This window comes from Pelobates fuscus, chromosome 1 (assembly GCF_036172605.1).
Source record: "Pelobates fuscus isolate aPelFus1 chromosome 1, aPelFus1.pri, whole genome shotgun sequence".
Classification (NCBI taxonomy): domain Eukaryota; kingdom Metazoa; phylum Chordata; class Amphibia; order Anura; family Pelobatidae; genus Pelobates; species Pelobates fuscus.
Genome location: NC_086317.1, coordinates 448078104 through 448084403, shown reverse-complemented (window position 1 = coordinate 448084403; position 6300 = coordinate 448078104).

Here is a 6300-nt window from a genome sequence, read left to right as displayed (position 1 = left end):
CGCAGCTATTTTTACAGATAGATAGACAGTCACTGGAGGCAGTCTTAGTCCTGCAATGTAAACATTGCAGTTTCTCTGCAACTGCTATGTTTTACATTACAGCACTAAGTGCAATAGGGACACATGTACCCAGACCACTTTAATGAGTTGATTTGGTGAAAGATATTCTCTTTCACTTTTTTTTTTTTATTTGTTTGATTCATATGGTTTAAACCCCTGGACGATACTGGTGCTGTCTTTTTTTAGGTGGTGACATGGGAACTTTGTTTTTGTTTTGAGTGTGTACAAAAATTTAACAACAAGGTCCTAAACCTGGTGGTAATTTGTAGGTGCTACAATCTACTGGTTGTTGTTAATAGCTGCAGTTTGAAACTACCGTATTTACTGAGAAGATCTAAACTCAGAGGCCTTATAGTTCTCATGCCATTGTCTGGGTCCTTTTATAGACAGAGTTAATTCCTATCCAATCATTGTGCAGTCCAGGAAACCAACTCAACAAAGGCACAAATGAGAAAGCCCAGTAATGTTTGCAGAGTGGTGTAATATGGAATCATGTTTGATATGGGATATGTAAAAATATATTGTTTTATATATACATAGCAATATTTTTTTTTAAGGAAATGTATGACCCCTCTCTCTCATTAACACTTATTAGAGGCATGCCCCGACTTATATTAATTAACCTTGTATCCATATTTACCAGAGAATGAAAGAAATGAAATAAAGGCAGCACCTGTTTAATATAATAAACCTTTACATCCTGGGTAAATATTTGCTTAATTTCTAGGTTGGGGCATTGTGCTGATCATTTTATTTCAGATGTGAGGCCTGCCCCAACTTAGGTGGGGGAGAAGAGAGAGCAAAACATTCAACTAGCTCCGATACAGGGCTGGATTTACAACTCAGGTGTCCGTGGATATAAGTATCTCCCCCCCATAGTAAACATAGTAAATAAGATTTATCACAGATGTTATAAGTGGCAGTGTGGCATTCCAATCCAGATCTGCACAGATGTGTGCAAGGGCCAGACGATCGCACTTCCTGCACTTACAGTCACACACACTCAACAAACAGCAGCACACAAATACATATGGGCTCCTGAATGGTGCACAGAAAGACCTACAGCAAGCACCTACCTGAAAAGACTGGTATTGCTGAATGCAGCCCCTCTATTTAGCTCAGGTCCTATGGATTCTCCATAGGGACCTGTGCCTGGTGAGACACTTCCAGCTAGCAAGTGAGGAGGTTGGCTGCCTAGTTGCAATGTACCTCCCTGGCTGGCCACCGAACAGAGGCTCAGCTCATTCTCATGGCGCCCCTGCAGAGGCCCCCAGGAAGAAGAGAGAAAGATAATCTTCCGGCTGCTGCATGATGCGTCTCTGTGGAGCACTTCACTTGACATGAGGAGAGAAAGATATCTCCACCAGCATCCCCTGCACATTGACAGGTACAGGATTATCACAGTTAATAAATAGAAATTGATTTATAGAAGAGGTCTTGTAGGCACATGCCTACTCTGAATGTTTATAAATACGACCCTGCTCGTATATAATTCATAATATATATTTGAGTTCTTACGGGTCTCCACTGTAGAACTGCGAAGATAAATGTAGCAAGTCTTGTGTATGTCCAGTGAATATCAGCGTTGTTGCAGGTATAAAGATGACGTATTAATCCATATTGATAAAGCCGTATTGGCGAAATGCGTTTGTGGAATTTTACTGTGTATTTTAAATATATTAAAGATTATTTGGACACTTTTTATTTAGTGCCATTTAGCTTTTTTACACTGTATATTATTTTGTTACCTGGCATTTTTTATTACCCTGGACTCCAAGTAATCCGAGGTGGGGATAATACCACCAGCGCTATCTTCAAGGAGCAGTCGGTCTGCTCCTCTCTTGTGAGTACCATTTTAAACATATTTTTAATCACTATTTTACCCAGTGAGCACTATTGGTTGTTTCTCTTTTATCTTTGAGCGTGGAATACATCACTGACGGAGGAAATTTTCCCTATATCCCATAAGCGGGGATTGTACTGCTGTACGCCTTCGAAACTAGAGCGAGTTATAGCTCTTATAAATGTGAGTTTTATACCAGCTTTTAATTTTGTATCCATTTTACTACCAGACGTATTGCACTATCCTGTTTTGTATCTGCTTTATCTTTTCACATACGAGTCAATTCCCAAGAAGGAGAACAGCGAGGAACTTTCCCCTGACCGAGCATCTACAGATTTTTCATTCTCCATAGGAGCATCTTCTAGATAAGACTTTCTTTTTTATTTGGACTAATTTTTTGTTATTTCCTTTGTTTTATTTCCTAAGGGTTTTTGAGGGATTCCCTTATAGGGTTGCTGCCTTTTTGTTATTTAGCGCTTACTCTCTTTCTCTGTTTTATAAAGATGACGTAGACCTGCCTTTTGTTGGTTTAGCAGTAATGCCAAAGAAACATATATATAAATCTATGAAACCTTGCATTACCTGCTGACCATTAAATTATGTTGTGGTTTCCATAGTTTTCAATGAGGCTTATTGTCTGTGATCAGATTGTCTTTTTTTGTATGCTTTGTATTGTCTTTTTTTTGTATGCTGCCATAAATGTCTGCTAGGGAACAGACATTTACAATACAAAAAAAAGAAAAAAAAAAAGCAAAGAAAAAACAAGCGTTATTGCGCATCTTTTACTAATAAATAATGAATACTTATGACACATTAACACATTTAAAAAGACTTTAAAGCGTGGTCTTTCTGAACATGACATTTTATTTCTATTTACAAGGTCTAGTAATACACTGATGATGATAGTTTTTAGTTAGTTGCTCTAGACATTAGTATACCTCAAACATTAAGAACATGAACAGGTGACTAAACAAAATAATCATACAGAAAAGATCCTTTTTTTTCACATTCATACCAACAGCATTGATATGCAAATCACTTTATTCAAAATAAACATGGTTTAGTATGAAGAACTGTTCTCAATCTAAAGAAAAAAAAAAACAGAAAAAAACAACACACAAAAGCAAGCTTAAGCAATGAAAATTGCACTGGCATATATATTTATACAGATATTGTACAAATATTATAATCACACTGTCACTGGTCAAATTATCTTGAAATTCACGTACAGTAATGTCATATGTTTACATATGGTGTCTTTATTTCTGAATGAAAAGGTGCACACAACAACTATAGATGACTCCATATTAGTTGTTTTTTTTTTTTTCCCCTTTTCTTTTTTTTTTGTTATTTTTTTGTTATCTATTTCCCGGCATGTAATTATGCAATTCTACACATGAGAATAAAATTCACAGCTTGGAAAGGTCTAATTGTAATTACAAAATCACGATTTTACTTTAAATTTCCATTCTCCGGTAAACTAAGTATATACCGTATTTATCGGCGTATAACACGCACTTTTTTCCCCTGAAAATAGGGGGGAAATCGTGGGTGCGTGTTATACGCCGATATCCCATAATTACTTACCTGTCCTGAAGCGTGGGCCGGCTTCACAGCTTGCACCGCGGTACAGGAACTTTAATTTCATGTTCCGGTTTCCGGCGGGACTGAAAGGAAGTGTGCACAATAGTGTGCACACTTCCTTTCAGTCCCGCCGGAAACCGGAACATGAAATTAAAGTTCCTGTACCGCGGTGCAAGCTGTGAAGCCGGCCCACGCTTCAGGACAGGTAAGTAATTATGGGAGGGGAAGTACACTATGGGAGGGGAGGGGAGGGGAGGGGAAGTACACTATGGGAGGGGAGGGGAGGGGAGGGGAGGGGAAGTACACTATGGGAGGGGAGGGGAGGGGAGGGGAGGGGGGGGGGAGTACACTATGGGAGGGGAGGGGGGGAAGTACACTATGGGAGGGGGGGAGAATACTAGGGGAGGGGAGGGGAGAATGGGAGGGGAGGGGGAGAATACTATGGGAGGGGAGGGGGAGAATACTATGGGAGGGGAGGGGGAGAATACTATGGGAGGGGAGGGGGAAAATACTATGGGAGGGGGGAGAATACTATGGGAGGGGAGGGCGGGAGAATACTATGGGAGGGGAGGGGGGAGAATACTATGGGAGGGGGGAGAATACTATGGGAGGAGAGGGGGGGAGAATACTATGGGAGGGGAGGGGGGGAGAATACTATGGGAGGGGAGGGGGAGAATACTATGGGAGAGGAGGGGGGAGAATACTATGGGAGGGGAGGGGGGGAGAATACTATGGGAGGGGAGGGGGGGAGAATACTATGGCAGGGGAGGGGGAGATTACTATGGGAGGGGAGGGGGGGAGAATACTATGGGAGGGGGGGAATACTATGGAAAGGGGGGGACACTATGGGATGAGGGGGGAACACTATGGGATGAGGGGGGAATACTATGGGATGAGGGGGGGGAATACTATGGGAGGGGGGGAAATTTCCTGGAATTTCTTTCTAAAAATGAGGTGCGTGTTATACGCCGGTGCGTGTTATACGCCGATAAATACGGTATTTACCACGTGGAATACTGCACCGTTAACGGTTTCTGTGTTAATACTTAAGTAAAAATACACATACGTCATGGCATGTTTTGGCTAAAATATCAAATTTACCAACAAATAATGCACTTCTTAAAGTTTGTTTTGTCTGGTTAAACATATCACGGAGGAAATTTTAAATCTAGTTTTTTAGTTGTTCTTACAGTTGTTGCGAAAACAGATTTTAAAATGTTCTAAAACAAATGGATTCTTACAGACAAATGAAAAATAAAGTTGTGTGTAAAAAAAGTGTAGTTTAAAAAAAATATACACATTCAATATTTCTAAGTTAATGTAATTTTTTTTAAGTATTTTCTACAAGAAACTAAATTACCATATTAATATATTTTACTATATTGTTTGAAATGGACTAATCTAGCATCTACTTTCATTTTACCTCTAAGGTCTTTGGACAGGCACAGCTTTTCTTTCTCTCTCTATTAACTATTAGCCATATTTCACTTTTATTTTTGCTATCATTTTAAAAAGTGTCACACACGTTAGTTGCACCGTGTTCCACATAAAACACAGTTTTACAAGTAAAAAAAAAAAAAATCAATGTGATTCAGTCATTGTTTTGTCATTTGTCAATATGTAATATGTGTGATGCCATCTTAGAGCCCACTCAAATATTAAGAAGGCAGACCTATGAACAATAAAGTGATAGCAGCGTTGGAAGCAAATAGAAAGATTTTGAGATAAGACATCAATGAATTTACCTTCCAACAGAGATATGTCGGCACCAGTGCTAAAATATGAAAATATTTCAGTAACCAAATGCACATAGATGGTCTTACGCTATCCTATAGCTAGCCACATACATTTAAGTGACCCTTGTTATTGTGAGAACATTTTCTCTACTCAGGCAATATCTCATTCCCTGACACTCTGCCTTCTGTCTAGGGTAAAGAGAAATGAGCGTGGTCTTGGTATAAACACTGATACTGGGATACTGGTATGTTGCATTAATGATTTGAGGACAGACTAACTTCAACAATGTTTGGTCCTAAAAAGTAGGGAAGCCTACCCTGATAAGCAATCAACTTCATTCTAAATGAAGTAGAGCTTGCTCCAAATGATACAAGAGTAACATATCCCCAATTTTTGGCTCCTGTCCAGCCATCTGGAATTTGTTCCTGTGTGTCCCTCTTCTTAGGACACCAGAGCTCTGTTCCAGATAGGTGCAGTTTAAATGCGTCCTTAAATATACTATCACTGTGCTACAATAATTGTAAGCTTGGCATGTATTCTAACACAAGAAACACACTGCATTTTCAAGTGGCCCTGCCTAAATCACGTCATCAGTTGCATGCATGGTATCCACCACCTACTGTCTCGCCATCCTGCTTGTATATCTACCAATGTTGAGAGATATTGGAGTAAAGGAATACCTCCATAATCACAAAAACGTGCATCTACATCTCCAGAGGAGGTTAGGGCTTGGAAGCTATTTTTAAACTGTCTGCACTGGCTCCTTAGGAACTAAGAAACAGACAAGATCCAGTCCAAATCTTCATTTAAAAGTAATCTAGTAAATGGAAGGAGCTACCAAGGTAAGACTAAGACAATAAGAAGGGGGTCAACACAGGACACTACTGCTAGACTATAGCTGTGAACACAACAGCTGTATATGTTCCAGAAGCAGACTGCAGGCTAATATAGACAAATGACAATAGCCACATGTATCTGTAGTGTGTATTATTTCAGTAAAACGCATTCACATGCTGCTTCAGAGAAGTCACATTATGGCAGGAAAGTAAAGACCTTTATTTGGGGATACTAGTTCA